Genomic DNA, 18,050 nt, shown 5'->3' with positions numbered 1-18,050 from the left:
AAAAAACAAAACAGGTGTGACTGACTTGGACTTTCTCCCAACTCTGCTTCTTCTGGATTGGGTTCATTCTCAGGCTTCATGTGGCAGCCAGTCCCCAGCAGTTTTAGGGGCACAGAGTCATGGCACTTGTTCAGTTTCTACAATATTGTCAACAAAATCCCCAGAATTATGTCTTCCTATCTCTGATGGCTTGGCTTGGGTCATGTACCTATCCTGAATCAATCACTGTAGCCAGAGACATATAATGCTTTACTAGGCCAGACCTGGGTTACTTCTGAAACAAGGCATTGAGTCAACTTCCCCAGAAGCACACACACTAAAAGAAAGGATGTAACCCAAAAAAGCAAATCAGGCTGTGGCTGGAAGTAAGGTAATGGATGCTGGGCACCATAAAAAAAAAAAAAAATTTATTACTTTAACTTCTCAATCCCAAGCAATGCTCTAAAATGTTAAGCACCATCACAATTGGTTATTTCTATAGCAGTCCATTGATCCAATGTCTTGAGAAATCCAGAGAGTTCCAGGTAATGTTCTGGGTTATAAATGTCCATTCAGAGTCAGTCATACATTTGGCTTATTTTCATTTAAGCATGTGACCTTACTGCTTGACTTCCTATTCAAACAACCTGGAACAGTCATAAAGTTTGTTGCCAACGATTTAACTAGTCCCTCATAGCTCTACTTATTCACTATTACTATATAAAGTACTTTACAAGCAGTATTTCATTTAATATTTATAACAAACTCTATGAAATAGTTACCATCACAATTTTAAAGACGAGGAAAATGAAGTTCAAAGCAGCTAAAACAACTAAGCTGTAAGTGACTGAGATGGGAATCAAACTTTGGTCCATCTAATTCCAAAGTCCATGTTCAGTGGGACGTGAAATTGGGAAATTTTTACTGTTCCCTCCCTCTTCCCTATCATTAAAGAAAAAACAAAAAGGTATTATATAAACAACATGTGATAAAATCCTAGAAAGCCACATGATTTATAACACTCTATCTGAAGACATTGCAGAGGAAACCTGTATTGACAGCCCCAAAGAAAGACAATTGTACTAATAGCTAGAATGATACTTCTCTGTAGTGTAACTCCTCAAATGAGACTATGATTTAGTATAATAATATAGACAAATTCTCAAAAATTCTCAGATAGCCACATGTTTATATATAAAATCAAGATAAATATCACTAAAGCAAAGAGAAATCATTTATAAACTAATACATCATGCATGAACAGACCATTAAGAGTTCTATTATCAATTAATATTTTGCCAATAATTATAAAAACTTTCAAACACACAGCAACGTTCAGCATTTGTACAGTAAACATCTGTATCTTATAAGTCTATCATTAACATTCTACTATACTTTATCACTTACTTCTCCATCCTTCCCTGTTTTATCTTTTCACACACCTCAAAGTAAACTAGAGAAATCAGTACACTCTCTCTAAATATCACAGCATACATATCATTAAGTGAAGTTCCATATTTGTTTACATTTTTCTTTTGAGGTAAAATTTAAATACAAAAAAAAATGCAAATCTTAAGTGTACACTGAGTTTCTGACAAATGCATACACCTATGTGACACAAATCACTATTAAGATATAGAACAGAATCATCACCCCAGATGGTTCCCTCATGTTCTTCCCAGTCAATCCCCACCCCCATTACCTCTAGAGGCAACCACTGGTCTGATATTTTTTCTATCACAGATTAGTTTTGCCTGTTCTGAAGTATCATCTAAATGGGAACATAAGAATACGTACTCTTTTGAGTAAGGCTGCTTTTACTAAGCATGTTTCTGAGATTCATCCAAGGTGTGGCGTATATTAGTAGTCTGTGTCTTTCCATTGTTCAGTAATATCCCACTGTATCATACTCTTATTGATGAACAACTGGGCTGTTTCCAGTTTTTGGTGACTATGAACAAGAGCTCCTATGAACATATGTTTTCATTTCTCTTGGATAAATACCTAAGAGTAGAACGGTTGAGCCACAGGGTAGGTATGTGTTCAGTTTCATAAACAACCGCCAGACCTTTTCCAAAGTGGTCGTGCCATCTGACATCCCCACCAAGAATATATAAGCTCTAGTTGCTACATATCCTTTGCCAACATTTGATGCTGTCTTTTTAATTTTGGCCATTTTGTTATATGTGATGAATTAACATTTTAATTACATCTGAATTGAATCTATTTGTAAGAGGATTACAGGGAACAAGAATAACTGAGACATACATAAAATATAAGGCAATATTAAGAGAAATTACAATATAGATTTTATATATAATTTTTATTTAAATATTTTTCCACTTTTTAGAAGTCACATGATTGAAACTAAGCTTTCAGTGTCTCATGAAACAATTATGTGTCAAATACTAGCAATGCTACTTAGGAAACTGGTGTCAAAATACTATTCTTTCTGTTCATCTCTTATTAAATAATATCAACAATTTATGGCTCACTTAATCCTTAATTTAGATCAATATAAATATTTGTTAAACAGAACACTGTCAAAGTCTTTCTTTAAAATCTACTATCTGCTTTCTACACTAAAAATTTTGTCATCTTTCCCAACATTATTTGGTCTCAGAATCGTAGTTAATGTCCTTTAATTAAGTTCTAGGGGAACAAGAGTAGAAATGATCCCACTTCTTAAAATGAAAACAGGCAGGTGTGGTGGCTCACACTTATAATCCCAGTGCTTTCAGAAGCAGAGGCAGGAGGACTGCTTGAAGCCAGGAGTTTGAGACCAATCTAGGCAACATAGTGAGATTGCATTTCTATAAAAAAAAAAATAAATTAGCCAGGAATGATGGGGTGTGCTTGTAGTCCGAGCTACTCAGGAGGCTAAGCCAGGAGGATCCCTTGAGCCCAGGAGTTCAAGACTGCAGTGAGCTATGACCTCACTAGCCTGGGAGACAGAGGAAGACCCTCTTTCTAAAAAAAATAAAAATAAAAGTTAAAAACAAAAATATACCTTGGTACAACTGCATATTCTGAGCTAGCTTATAAAAAGCAGCACAACTATCCTAGAAACAAGAGCAAATCACTCATGGATATATTATGCCATTTTCAATAGGGTATGCTTATGTAATCGATGCCATTATAGAACTCAGCAGGTGAATGTCCAAATTAGTAAACTGCCATCTGCTGATGACAAAGAAATACTAACAATAGCAGCTTACAGAACCCACTAGCAGTGCTTGAATAGGTAAACAGCTTCATGGCCTGATTCCTCTTTCTTCACTGTCCCCTACCTGCCAAGAGGCAGCTAGTGCCTACATAGCTATTGTTGTTTTTTCTTCTACACAAATGCCAACAATGGGGCACAAATTTTTAAGAAATGCTTCCTGACTAGCTTAATGACTTTACAATGATAAATAAACTTTAATTCCGTGAAAAATGACTATAATTAATGTATTCCCCCACCAAAAAATACATGTCCAACTGCAATTTTAACACACATATATCTTCTTAGTACCACTCTACAAAACACCAATTTGTTTTTATGTTTTCTGAAATGTTTTCTTTACTAAAAAAAAAAAAAAAAAGAAATATATATATGTTTTAAAAAATCACAGTACACAGTTAACACATACTTTCTGCGTGCTACACTACAATACGCTCTCAGAGGAGAGCGGGCATTGCCAGCAGATCCACATACTGGGCAGAGCCAGCAGTGCACACAGTGCACATGCTCCTTAGCTAACAAGCACGCTCTGGGGCCATCCTAAACTAAACATTTACATTCTGTAAAATGAACTGTTTTCTCAACTTTGGTTTCTGTCTTTTATTTCATGCTCAAGGCAATTGTTTGACTCATAATGACTGCAAAAGATGTATATGCAACAGTGCAGAAAACGAATGCTAAGTATGCCTTTAAGTGAAAGCTTTACTTACAGGCTCAGGCACCTTTGAGGAAACAGAAGGTAAAGAACGAGAAACAAGAAGGTAAGGAGGGAATAGTGGAAGTCCTTTGACACTATAGAGGGAATAATAAATTTCACTCACCATAAACTTCACTGTACATTAGGAAGACTGTCCAGCAATTAGGAATGGGAGCAAGAACTATGGACAGATATGATATATATTTGGTAGAAGGGATTATATATTTTTTTCTTACTCATGCTTGTCTATTTTCCAGATATTCTATGAATGTCTATTACCAAGTGCTCTACCATTTAATTATTTTTATAATAAAAAAAGCAAAAAAAATACTATTTTACAAATAAGAAAGAAAGAGAGGAAAGGAAAGGAGAAAGGAGAGGAGAGGAGAGGAGAGGAGAGGAGAAAGGAAAGGAGGAAGGAAGAAACCCTGTGGCTCAAAGGGTTGATATAAAGAACTCAGTTAAGAAGGTGTTAGTCTTTTTTTGTTACACCCCCTTTTTTTAGGCTTGCTCCTAAATTATCATTTTCTATTGAATTTTAATAAAAGAAAAACACTTCATTGTCTGAAAACATACAAAATAAATATACACAACTATGCAGGCAAACATCTCACTAGATAAGTATGGTTTTACAAGAAGGGTTTGATAAACTAAAATCACAGTTCTTGCTGATAGCCCATTACAAAGGCCCATTACAAAAGGTATGTACACTTTTTCAGGGCCCAGTCTCTCCAATGAAGAATGAATTACTCTTCAACTCCCTTCACTTCCAAACATTCTACCACTTAAGCTCTAAGACCACTGACCAAAATTAAACATCTAAGAAGCTGTTGAATATAAAGAATATAACTACTCATTTCTCTAGGTCTAGTAGAGAGATGGAGAGATGGATGGATGGATGGATGGATGGCAGGCAGACAGACAGGTAGACAGATATAGCAAACAACCAGCTTTTCCTTTCAGACTTTACATTTGAAACCATGGTTTCTATAAAATCATTCAACTGCATTTTAACAAAACAATCAAGTTTCTTTTGAAGAATCACCTCATTAGGAGTCCAAGAACATGGTCATGACCTTTATACTTGGAATCTATCTCTTTATTGGCCAGCTATGGCCAGCTACATGGTTTAAACTAAAATGATCTTTAAAGTCCTTTTCAGCAAGAAGGAAGAAAACAACTATGATTCTATCAAAACTTTAACTTTTCATATAAGCCTAGTATAGCAAAGAGTAAGATGGCTTTTAGATCAAATAGGTCTGGTTTCCAATCATAGGTAACCACTTTACCTTGTCCAAATTGTATATTACCTCTGTAACTTTCTGAACTCCAGTCCTTGAGTGCAGAATACTGACCTCACAGGATTACTGTGACAATTAATTGCTGAATGAAACTTAAAGCTCCGAGCTGAGAGACAATCACAGAGCAGTCATGCAAATGGTAGTTTTTGTAATGATTAATACTGGCAGTTGTACAATTCTGTCCACTTACACTTTACAACCGAAAGGAAGGCAATATAACACTGAAAATATTAAAGCCTTCTAGGGCAATACTCATAAATTACTGAAAAAAATTTACCTTTTTTCCTCTCTAGATCTATCATATTCTAACTGAATTCAAGGAAAAGACCACCTTCCCCCAAACCGTTGTTGAAGAACAAAATGGAAGAACTCAACACTTCTCAAAATGAAAGATATTTTAAGAGTGCCCACTACAAACACTAATCCTGTAAAGGTACAATCTGCAGAACTGATGAACATTGTATAATGCACCAAGGCATTTCCAATTAGCAAAGCAGATATGTTAAACAAGTAGTTTTTAATTTAGCACAATTTGTACCACAATATTCCCTAATAACCAAGCTTCTTAGAAAAATTAGTGTACCAAATAGGCATTATCCCATGGTTGCACTATATTTGCTAGATCAAAGCAACCTAGATATCCCATTTTCTTTTAGGTTATCATGAAGATGACAAAATTAATTTTTACTGTGTTCAGCATTCTCTTTAAGAAGGAATATGCAAGAGGGTCACGATTTATAGTTTTTAAAAAAAAGCTCAAATAATCATTTTCTCCATAATCATATGTAGCAGAGAAAACATCTGAACATTTGTATGGCAATGTCTACAGGTCCTTCAAGAGATAAAAACTCACTTTTTTTTAAGGTAAAATAATTCAGGTGAGATCAGCAAACAAATTAAAAGATGACCAAGTTAAATTTCAAGAAGACTAGCAAAACAAATTTTGTGCTAATTTTGATCAAGGTACAGAACAGCATGAGTTAAAATATATAGAATTAAAAATAACTCTCTATATAGATATACGCATGAGCGTATACACACAAAATATGCCTAGAAGGATTTACAAAAAACTAATAGTAGTCAACTCTAGGGGAACTGGGTGGCTGGGGTAAAGGGCTCACAGGAGACTTGTTTTTCATGAATTATCTGTTTGCACAGATATTGTATGTGTATGGAAGTAGAGTAGAGCAGGAGCAAAGGAACATACACAATAGGAAATAAAAGTAGGAAGTAGAAAGTAGCCAAGCTTGGTTCTTATATACATGATTAAAACTAAAAAGCAAAGCTCACAAACAAGATATCCACATCAAAAATAAGAACAAATTTTATGGAGCATTAAAAATGAAGTCATATGCCCAAGACAACATTTTTTCTTCATTGCTGTGTTTCAAAAATAAACAAAACACAAACCTAAGTATTTAATATATTTATCTGCAAAGTTACTTTCTACCATAAAAGTGGGAGAAATGCAGTTATTGCTACCTTTGAGAATCTTTTTGCAAGACACACACATAATTTATATTTTATTCAAACTCATTGAGATGTCTAGTGTCGTAACACATTTCTAAGAATCAATTTAACATACACAGCTGTAATCACACCAACACAGACACACAAATTTGTGTTTTCTTGGATCTACTTCCACTACTGCTGTTTAAGGGAATCTACTACGGCATTCTTTGTTTCTAAAAATGCACCACAACGTCAACTGATGAGTCACAGGTCACACTTCAAATTCTTATGTACCAAAGAAAGCATGGCACTAAAGTCTTACACATCAATTGTAGAGACTGTCTAATAAGCTAAGTTACAAATCAAGAGTTCTTTATGAGGTGACATTGATGAGTTTTTTCTGGAGTTGTGAGAAACTTTAAAATAAAACTGCAAATTCCACAAGGATTGATAAAATTATTTTGTCTTTTTTCCTCTCCTAAAAACTGGTAGGTTTTGTTTTTCTTAATTCAGAATATACACAGTACTACTGAAATATTGACAGGTGCAAACTCCAGTCTATACAAACTCAACAAACTCCCAGCTTCATAAAAAGCCAAATTATCTGAGAAATGAGTTTCCAGATGCCTTGCTTCTCCTCTTAATTCCCTCCTACTTTTGCTGCTTGGTCTCACTGAGTGGAAAACCTCCAGGAGAGGGTACAAAAGGACAGGAAGCAAAGATGACTATTCATTAATCCATGTTCATTTCTTTTGGGCAGCATTATTTAAAAGTTTTCCTGGTGAAGACAGCAAACTTACAGCTGAAAGGAAATCTGGGGACCAGCTGTAGATTTTAGTAACCAGTATAACAGACTGTTGAGATCTAACTACATCATATTTTCTTCCTAGCACTGGTCATTATCCTTTTCATTAAATGCTTGCCTGTTTATTGTTTGTTTCTCCTCCTGCCTCCAATCCCAGCATGTGAATTCCATGAGAACAGGGATCCCACCTGTCTTGCTCATTGCTATCGTCTCACCATCTAGAACAGTGCCTGGCACATAACTGGTGTTCAGTAAATACCAAGTGGGAAAATAAGACATATATGTGCCAGCTATCTTAGGACCTGAACAATCATGAAAAAGCTAAAATTTGTTTTCACTTGAGACTATTCTTCACCCATAATTTATAATAATAATTAACTTTTATCATGCCTTGTCACAAGATCGTCTATGCTTAAGTTTTATCATCTAAATGCCTGTATCAAAATGAGAAACTGTACTGAAACTGTAACCTAACTAGACTCAATTTCCAAGAATAAGAACTTCTTTATTTTTATATCTCAAATATCTAGAATGGTACATAGCACAGAGCAGACATTCAAATATTTGTTGAATAAATGAATTCTTCTAAAAGAATTGTAACTGTGGGATTATTAGTAATTTTTGTTTTCTTTGCATAAAGATTTCCTAAGTTTTCTATATTAAGCATGTATTACTTCTATAATTAAGAAATGTACAGAGTGATTCAAAATAAGAAAACCACATATATCTTTGTACCTTTATACAATTCGTGATATATGCAATGAGGCAAATCAAACAGATGTATTACTTCCCAAGAGTTATCAAACAGAAAAATATTCCTTAAAATAGAGATATTACTATTTTAAAATTGAATTTGAAGTATTAATTTTAAGAATATTAAGTTTTATCTCCCAGAAAGATATCCTTCCATAAATTCTAGTACACTTAGAGAGCAATTTCTTTATTTTATATTAACAGAACAATTTTCTTTTCAAAAGGTTCAAGCAACAAAAGAGTAATTCTTTATGAGACATAAAGAATGTTATGTTATGAATAAATAATTTAAGAACTACTTAATGGTCAATTTTGCTTTCCACCAACACCCAAACTGTAGAAAGAGAAAATTCAGTCACATTTAGAAAGACTAAAATCATACTGAGCAACTTTTAAAAGTTATCATTTTATAAGAAAAAAATTAATATAACACATATTAGTTGAAATTTGACTTTGATGTTTAACAAGAGTACTTAGATTTTACCATCCTTCTACATTCTGAAAAATGGCTTAAAGAATTTTTAATCCCTTCTAGAAATAGGTACCATACCATTAAAAAAAATCCAGATTCACAAGGTTTCTCAATGTTATTCTACTCCTTCATAGGTAGAAAAGTCATTCAAATGTGCTAACAAATGTATTCTATATACCTGGAAAAAGAATAGGTCAGTGTTCCAGAAGAATGACGTCTGTTTTTAACAAAATCTGAAATTAGTCGATTGAAGTATCAATTAATGTATCTCATCTATAATGAAACCACGAAGTCTAAAATTAGAGACATTAATGAGGTTAATAAATATTTCATAAGGGAATTGCTGTGGACACCTTTGAAATCTATTAAAAAGCCTTTACAGCATGGTCCTAAAGGCATGCACAGCTACTACTGATCAAATGCATCACATATTTAGTAGTAAAAGCACAGGATGCAACTACATGCTCTCTGACACCTGGCCTCTCCCCACTAACTTTATATTTTAGCTTCAGCTAAACCTAGACTACTGATTGTTTCCATATTGGTGTCTTGAAACTATAATAAAAAGGACAGAAAAATTCCCACTAGAATATACTATGAAGCCCCAGTTGAGAATTGTGTCATAGCCCAATCACTGACATCGATACCCACAAATGAATACTATTTCAGTGCTCACTTCACTGCACATATACTAAAATTGGAATGATACAGAGAAGATTAGCATGGCCCCTGTGTAAGGATGACATGCAAATTCATGAAGCATTCATTATTTTTTATAAAGTGGGGATGGTTAATGAGGACAAAAATATAGTTAGTTATTGTTATTAACAATATTTAATAGCACAAAAAAGTGACTATAATCAACAATAAGTTAGGGTATACCTGAAAATAACTAAAAGAGTGGAATTGGAATGCTCCTAACACAAAGAGATGTTAAATGCCTGATGTGATGGATACCTAATTACCCTGATTTGATTAATTCACATTGTATGGCTCCATCAAAACATTGCATATACCCCATAAAGACATACTATTAATATTATGTACCTATAATAAAAAATAAAAAAACTATTTCAGATATATCTGACCTTTCCCTCCCTCTCTCTGCCATAAGCAAGATCTCAGAAATATATTCAATATATTTTTCTTTGAACTCTTACACCATGTAAAATTCACCCAAAATGATATTAAAAACCTAAATGTAAGACCTGAAACTATAAAACTCCTAGAAGAAAATATAGGGGAAAAGCTTCATGACGTTGGTTTGGGCAACGATTTCTTGGATATGATACCAAAAACACACAAAAATAGACAAATGGGACTACATCAAACTTAAAAACTTCTGCACCTCAAAGGACACAGCAACAAAGTGAAAAGAACTGGTGAAAATATTTGCAAATCTTATCTGATAAGAGGTTAATATCTAGAATATACAAAGAACTCCTATAACTCAACCACAAAACAAATAGATTAAAATATGGGTCAAGGACTAGAATAGACATTTCTCCAAAGATGATACCAATCAAGCATATGATAAGAAGCTCAACATCACTAATCATCAGAGAAATGCAAATCAAAACCACAATGAGATATCACCTCATACCCACTAGGACGATTACTATAAAAAAAAAAAAGCGGTGGCAAGAACGGGGAGAAATTGGAATCCTTCTGCACAGTTGGTGGGATTGTAAAACAGTGCAACTGCAATGGAAAACGGAATGGTGAGTCCTCAAAAAATTAAAAATAGAACTATCATATGATCTAGCAATCCCACTTCTGTGTACATATCCAAAACAATTCAAAGCTGGGTCTCCAGAGACATTTATACACTTATGTTCATAGCAATATTTTTCACAACAGCCAAGAGGTAGAAGCAACCAAAATACCCACTGATGGATACATAACCAAAATGTGGTATATACCTACAATGGAATATTACTCAGCCTTAAAAAGAAAGGAAATCCTATCACATGTTACAACATAGATGAAACTTGAAGTCATCATGCTAAATGAAATACACCCATCACAAAAAAAAAAAAAAGACAAATACCGTACAACTCCACTTATGAGGTATCTAATGCATTCAAATTCATAGAAACAGAGAGTAAAGGGTGGTTATCACGGGATGGGGAAGGGGAAATGAGAAGTTGTCAGAGTTTCAGATTGGCCAGATAAAACCATTTTGGAGATCTGTTTCAAAGCAGTGTGAATATACTTACCTCTATACACTTAAAAATGCTTAAGATGGTGAATTTTATGTGTTTTTACCACAATGAATAGAAAAAACTGAAGCAAAATAGCTTTCTGTTAAATATTCACTATTCTGGTACAATTTCTTTCACGTCAACCACTGAAAATTGAGCATCCAAATTGAGATGTGTTGTAAGTGCAAAATATTTCACCAGATTTCAAGTGCTTAATATGGAAAAAAAATGTCCAATCTCATTAATTTTTGAAAGAATAAGGGAAAAAAATTATATTGATAACACATTAATACATTTTGAGCATATCACTTTAAATATTAAATTTTTTAAAAAATGTTATGCTTCAAAAACAATAATGACTAGAAAGGAATGCAGGGTCAGGGGAGCTGTGTTTGTTTTATAAAGTTAAGACTGGGGCACATTTATAGGATGGTGTGAGAAAGAAAACAGGGAGAAGGAGATTAAATATAGAAAAGAGGGGAGTTAACTGATAAAGCCTCTCCTGAAAGAGACTTTGAAGGATGGGATCACAGGAAAACATGGAAGTTAGCCTCCAAAAGACCTGACTTAGGAGGGTAAATTGGGAAGGGGAGAGACAGAAAATCTAAGAAAAATCACTGCAGATCATCTAATTTTCTCCATGAAGTGACCAGATTATTTGCAGACTATAGAAAAGGTAGGAGTTAGACAAAAGGGGTGGTAGTATGGAATAATCCATGAGTGATGAAGAACAAAACCCTCATTTGGGCCAACCAGGCCTGCATGATCAGGCCCCTGCCTACCTTCCTGGTCTCATCCCATGCCATTGTCCCAGCTCTCTTCATCCACTTCCCACCTCCCACCCCCAACAAGGTGCCATCCTTCTACGACTCAGGTTTTCTGCACACGCCAAGCAGTGATACAAGTTGGGTGCCCTCCAATTCAATTCAATTCTGATACTGTTTAACTGGTAGTAGCTTCAGATCCCAAAGGTGAGAGCTCAGTATCCAAGATTGCCTTCCCCGACCCCTGGTCACAAGTCTAGGCCTCTGGAACTACTTCAGACCAAGTAGTTTGGTCTGAAGCTTCCAGCTGGGGGTTCAGACCATGAGTTGGTGATCCCATGATGCCCCCTTTGGGTTTGGTTAATTTGGTAGAGCTCAAGGAAACACTTTCCTTTACCGGTTTATTATAAAGGATATTAAAAAGGATACAGATGGAGAGATGCGCAAGGAGGGCAGGAGCTTCTATGCCCTCATGCCACCTTCCAGGAACCTCTACACATTCAGCATTTGGAAGCTTTCCAAATGTAACTGCCCCACCCCCAACAAATTTCAATGATCCCCTATATGATCTTTTCCCTTAACTAACTACTTGACCTTTTGAATTGCTTCCTAGACAAGGTGGATTTTCTGCGAGACAAAGGACATGAGATTCTGAAGGCCCTGGGCAGCCTTCCTGAGGTAAAGATTCACCATCCTCCATAACCTACCCCCATGCTTGTGGCTCCTTGTGAGATACACCAAGACCTGCCCTAAGGCATGTGGTCCCTCCTTTAAAAGCGTAGGATCTCCCTGCAGATTTGAAGCAGCTTCTCCTGTTCTCCAACAAGATGTCAGTAATATTAAAATTCCCTTCGTCCTTGGCAATCCTTATTGTGTCAATAATTGGATCTTTGTGCAACAAGCAACTGGACCTAGAATGAAACCCTCTTGTGGTTTCTGCAATACAAACTCTGTCCTTTTGGGGCCTTAAGGAAGCTTGATTAAGTAGGCATGATTGATTAAACCACTGGCCATTAGTGATCAACTTAACCTTGAGCCCCTCTCTTTTCTCTAGAGGTTGGGGGCTGAGGGTGAAAACCCCCACCCTCTAACTCTGCCTTGGTCTTTCTGTGACCAGCACCATCTTGCCAACCAACAGTCAATTGTTAGCATACAAAAAGACACTTAGCACTTTGAAGATTCCAAGGATTTTAGGAGTTGTATGCCAGGAAAATGAGGATGAAGAGCAAATATTAATATATATTTCACAAAATCACATACACTTTATTATAGCCAAGCACATCTTATTTTACATAAGATACAGGTTCTCAAAACCTGGTTGTAAACACTTTATATGTTGGCCTTATTACACACTCTAGGACAATTTGTTATTTAAAAAAACTTTAAGACTACTCTTAATAAAGTAAAAAATTAAACCCTCACTGGTTTTACATATGAAGGTGGTATACTTTTAAAATGGATGTACGATGATTGTTTTATAGTATGTTACTTTTCTGCATTTGCTTCTATTTCTCATTTCTCCTACTCAGCCTAATTTTGAGAAAAAATAATTTTTCCCGCACATAATTTCTCCACTGAGGGAAAGTGACTGCCAAAAGTAACAGTCCTAAATCTCCAGGCTGGAAAGAGAAAGGCATAAACCATGTTTAAATCCTATCGCCTACAACAGTTCTGCTCCTAGCTTTCCAGCTATCCTTATCAAGACTTCAGAGACTCTGCCCTGAAGTTTTGCTAACCAAGAGAGCACAAATTTATGAGGCAGCTGTTGTCAGTTTACCTCTGACCAAAGCTGTATCCCCATATCAGTCTGTTTCTCCTTACCACACCGCACATGTATGGCAGTAAAATGTGGGGGGAGGAAAGGAGGGAATTATGCAAATAATTACAGCAGCTGGCACTAAAACAGTTGAATCATAATGGCCATCAATTCTGTCATAGTTCCAGTATTTTCCAGTGAGTACATGAAGCACTTTAAGCTTCCTCGAAGGATCAATTCTCTCTTTTGTTTTCCCTCAGACCAGTGATTGTTCTAAAGATTAGGAGAAGTCTGCAGGCCAAGACAGATCAAAGCCAATTGATCCAATTTATTCATTTATACATATATTAATATTTATTGTTCTAAGTACTTGGGGATTCTGCAGTGAGCAAAACAGGATGCCTGCTGTAAGAAGCATACATGCTAAAGATAGAACCTACAACACCTGCTTCTTTAAAAAGCATATACTAACTAGACGACAATTTATTATTGTAATGTACATCATGAGCACTTGCTTTTTAAAAAATTCCTCTTAATAACTTCTTGTTAGGCTAACACACAACATAACCACTTTTTTCTGAAACCAACCAAACAAAAAAACTTACATAACTACAGATTTTTCTACTGTTTTGTATTTCTGAGGAAAAGAAACACATGACAGGAAAGCTAAAGGGGATTTGTTTCGTAAAATTCCCAAGCCCTCTAATAGGGTCAATTTAGGCCAGTCCCATCTTCTCCTACAACTACAATTCTGCATGCAAAATATGTACGCACATATATATATATGTGTGTGTGTGTGTGTATGTATGTGTGTGTGCATATATATATATATATATATATATCTTTTCAACCAACACTACTTTCTAAATAGAGTGGAACCTATGAAATGAGACTTCTGAATTTTTCCAAAACCTTGTTGCATTTGGATATAGGAAGGTGGGCCTGGAGTGAACTGCAGCCCTGTGAGCAGAGGGGAAAAGTTAAATTGTTCTGCATAACAAACGTAAAAAGTATTTGGATTTTAGGGTGGCAATCAGAAAGAGGAGGGGGAGAAGGGCATAGAGCCAACCAGATTATATGAGCCTGGAGTTCTCCTTTCTTTGATGGTGGCCAAAATGCATTTTAAGATAGAGATGCCTAATATTCAATGTCAAGCTTCTGGCACTGCTACACTGTAAATCCCTCCTCTGCCCCTCTTCCACCAAATCTTCCATAAAGCTTACCATACCCACAAAGGCTTTAATGTGAACTCTTTTTCTTTTCTATTCTTTCCTAGCTCCTGTGGGACTCATCAATCCAACAACTGCACCACAGATATCTCAACCATCCATTTAGCACCTCATTGAGTTGGTTCCAAATTGAACTTCCCTTCCCCACCTCTACCATCAATTGTTTTTAACTGCTCCTTCTCATATCCTCCAACATTCCACTAGCTCATTAATGTCACCATCTAAAGGAACAACTAATATTTATTGAGCACTTGGAATGTGCTATGTACTCTGCCAAGGGCATTACATGCGTAATTTCACTTGATCCTCAAACCCAACTAAACAGGTAGGACAATCATTTCCTAAATGTTAGGAAATCAAAGCTCAGTAGGAATGGCAAATCTAAAGGTAAGTGACAGAATTAGAATTCAACCTGTTTTAACTCCACAGCAAACTTAATCAGCACACACCAATGCCTCAAAGAACCTAGCAATCTTCCTTGTCTCATTAATACTATCTAGTCACTTACCCAGTCCTATCTCCTAGTCGTACCTCCTAAATGCCACGTCGTCTCTCCTTCCACTGCCTTCACACAGAATAACAACTAGCATTTACTAAGTCCTTACCATACAGCAAGCACTATTCTAATACACGTTTTTTCAAGTTTTATCCCCCAAATTCTATGAGATGACAGAACCTGATTCCAACCCAGATAATCTGAATGAAGAACCCCTGGGCACTTAACCCGTACATTGTAAGAGCCTCCAACTTCGTCTCTCTAACTTCCATCTGGACCCCTATCATCTTCCAGACTGCTGCAGATTATCTCTCTGGAATGCAAATGTTATCATGACATTCTCCTGCTTAAAATTAGCAGCTCCTTATCACTGACTGGATATAGTCCAAATTTTTTAATTTGGTATATAAAATCCTTCATTTTCTTGTTCAAGTCAGTTCAGTAAATATTTGAGTGCCCACTGTAAGCAAGGCAAGGTGCTAAGGGCTCTGAAATGAATAATATACCAGCCCCTGATTACTACATCAACCCCAAACACTGTGTCCTTCAGCCAGACTGGCTACATACAAATCTCATAAAGCACTATCCTAAAGATACACGCATTTATATACAAGTGGCCTACATAATACTTGCCTGCGATGTACCTGGCAAAATCTCACATCAATTTGGAAAGTGCCTATGTTAGGCCTTCTCTAACAAACTCCAGGCTCTCTTTTAAGCTCCCACAGCACTTTGTTCAAATTACTTTTGGTAACTAGTGGAACAGAGGTATAGATCAGTTTCCAAAAGAGACTATGAGCAACTTCTGGGCAAGAACCAACCCCTGTCATCAATGCCTGGCATGCAGTAGGCGCTTTATCAATGGCTAAATTAATAAATAATGAAAAATTTCAAAGTTGATGAGAGAAACAGGATATAAATTAAGAATGTTAACACACAAGTGGGCCAAATTAAAAATAGTGTTATTCTACTTTGGTTCTGATCTGGCCTACATTTTATCCCACGGGAAAACTCACATGTGGGATTTGGACAAGCTAAAAAGGCAAAACTTTGTTATTCATGGCTCAACAAAGCTTTGACAGGCAAAAAAAGGATAGACAGTAGATTGCTACTTCCTTCTTTACCTGCCAAAGTCCATTTTCCAAAGGGGTGTGGGGGTGGTAATCAAATCTATCAAAGTAAATAAAATTGATCTACTAAGCTCCAACTTCATCGGTGCTGCATAACAGTACTTGCAAAAGAAAAATTAAAATCTGTCCTGGGAAGAAGGCCAATTTCCAAGTAAGTACTATTGCTCCAAGAATGTGAAATTCTTAAAGTGAAGGCAGTCCAACAAACCGGAGCTCACAACTGTTTCCTCCCCCAGCACCGCCACTGCTTCTCACTCAACTTCGGTTCTGATTTCTGTGATTTCAAAAGATAAATCTATACAGTGAAGCCCATGCATGAGTTTGCTTTAGCTCCTGACAGATATGAACGTCTGGACCCATAACCTTATATGTAAACTGAAATACTAGAAGAAACACTATATATAAGTCAAAAGTCCTTGTCTAAAACGTGGCATAAAGCTTTGAAAAGCGAATGATGTATTTCCCGAATGGTGCTTTGTGTGCAACTGCTTCCAAATCAAGATCCATATTTTGAAATTACCCCCTGGAAGATATCAAATCTCTCTCACCCTCTCCAGCCTAAAGGGAAAGGTGAGAATTGATAGGCAACAGGCTGGGGCAAAGGGAATGATCTCTCCCAATCTCTTTTCAAGGAATCAAAATCTGATGTGGAGGCAGCTAGTGCCACTCTCATTACCGACAACACACATAAAGAAAATTTAAAAACTCATCCCCACCTCTCCCTTCCCTTAAAAAGCAAACAACGCCAGGATCTGCACCACGGTGGCCGGAACCACCAAATGCTACCAGCCGGGGGCCGCCCGCCTTCCCTGCGCCTGCCCAGCGGCGGGCACAGGGCGCAGGGCAGCGGTCTTCCTACCCGGACGAGCGCTGCCAGCCCACAGCCGGGTCCGCGCTGCCCCCGTAGCTCGGGCAAGCGAGGAGAGCCGCGAAGGACGGCGGCGCCTCTCTGGCCAGCTCCCGGGGCGCGGCGCCGCCCCACACCCCGCCGACGCCCGCACCTGAGGCGGCCGCCCAGAGCCGGCTAGAGGGCGCGGGGCGAGGCGGGCACCGCAAAGTTACTCACTGGGAAAGCGCAGCTGCCCGGGGCGCGCTCGGGCTCCCGGCGCCGCAGCCCAGCGGCACCTTCCGCTCTCCGCGGCCCGCTGAGGGAGCCGGGAGCCAGTCGGGCTCTGCTCCGCCGGGAATCTCCGCCGCCGCCGCGGATTTCCTGGCAAGAAGCAAACTCTGGCCAAGACTTCACTTCTCAACCGCCCCTGCTGCCTTCCCGGGGGCGAGCGCCGCGGCCGAGCGGCCCAACCCGACACTCACCCGGGCCAATCGACGGCACCACAGGGCGGGAGAGGGGCGGGCCAGAGGGCAGCTCCGCCTATCCGAGAGCTCAGGGGGCGGGCCAGAATAGGCCGTCACTCCGGGGTTAGAGTGAGCCCGCTCCGCCCCTCGCCGCCCGCCCTCCCCCACCCGCCCCGGGCTGTCCCCGCTGCTCGCCTGATTCCCCTGCAGAAGACACGCTTGAGAAGTGTCTGCGTGCACCCCCGACCACCGCGAGGAGAGTGGAACAGCTGGAGTGGGAGTGCACATCTAGGGGCATTGCGGGGCGGGGGGAACAAGGGGAACAAGGAGAACAGGTGGCGCAAGAGACATGTAGGTGTGTTGGGCGAGAGGAGAGGGGGATAGGGCAGGCACACGGGCTGGCCGGAGGAAGGAAGGGGCGCTTGGCGAGCGAGAGCACCTGAGGGAGCGGAGAGAGGGGCGGTACAAAGGAAGGAAGGCGGAGAGCGGGTCCAGG

The 18,050-nt window shown here is 38.1% G+C and overlaps 1 protein-coding gene and 1 non-coding gene across 3 annotated transcripts in view; one reads left to right on the top strand and one right to left on the bottom strand.

Moving 5' to 3' along the window:
- Positions 1–17,493, bottom strand: part of LNX2 (ligand of numb-protein X 2) — a 65,847-nt gene extending 48,354 nt beyond the window's left edge. The window contains exons 1-2 of one of the 2 annotated variants that reach the window (XM_069467410.1): positions 17,328–17,493; positions 8,861–8,915 (exon numbers count right to left, since the gene is read on the bottom strand). The gene's annotated coding sequence lies outside the window, so the exon portion shown is untranslated. The remainder of the gene's footprint in view (positions 1–8,860; positions 8,916–17,327) is intronic. The other variant, XM_069467409.1, reaches the window with a different exon arrangement.
- On the top strand, positions 9,351–9,456 carry LOC138383057 (U6 spliceosomal RNA). Its single transcript, XR_011233513.1, has one exon. It is a non-coding gene; the product is annotated as a U6 spliceosomal RNA (small nuclear RNA).
- Positions 17,494–18,050: the final 557 nt, after the last annotated feature.

The sequence above is a fragment of the Eulemur rufifrons genome, chromosome 4 (assembly GCF_041146395.1).
Source record: "Eulemur rufifrons isolate Redbay chromosome 4, OSU_ERuf_1, whole genome shotgun sequence".
NCBI lineage: Eukaryota > Metazoa > Chordata > Mammalia > Primates > Lemuridae > Eulemur > Eulemur rufifrons.
This window is presented reverse-complemented; position numbering and strand designations above follow the sequence as displayed.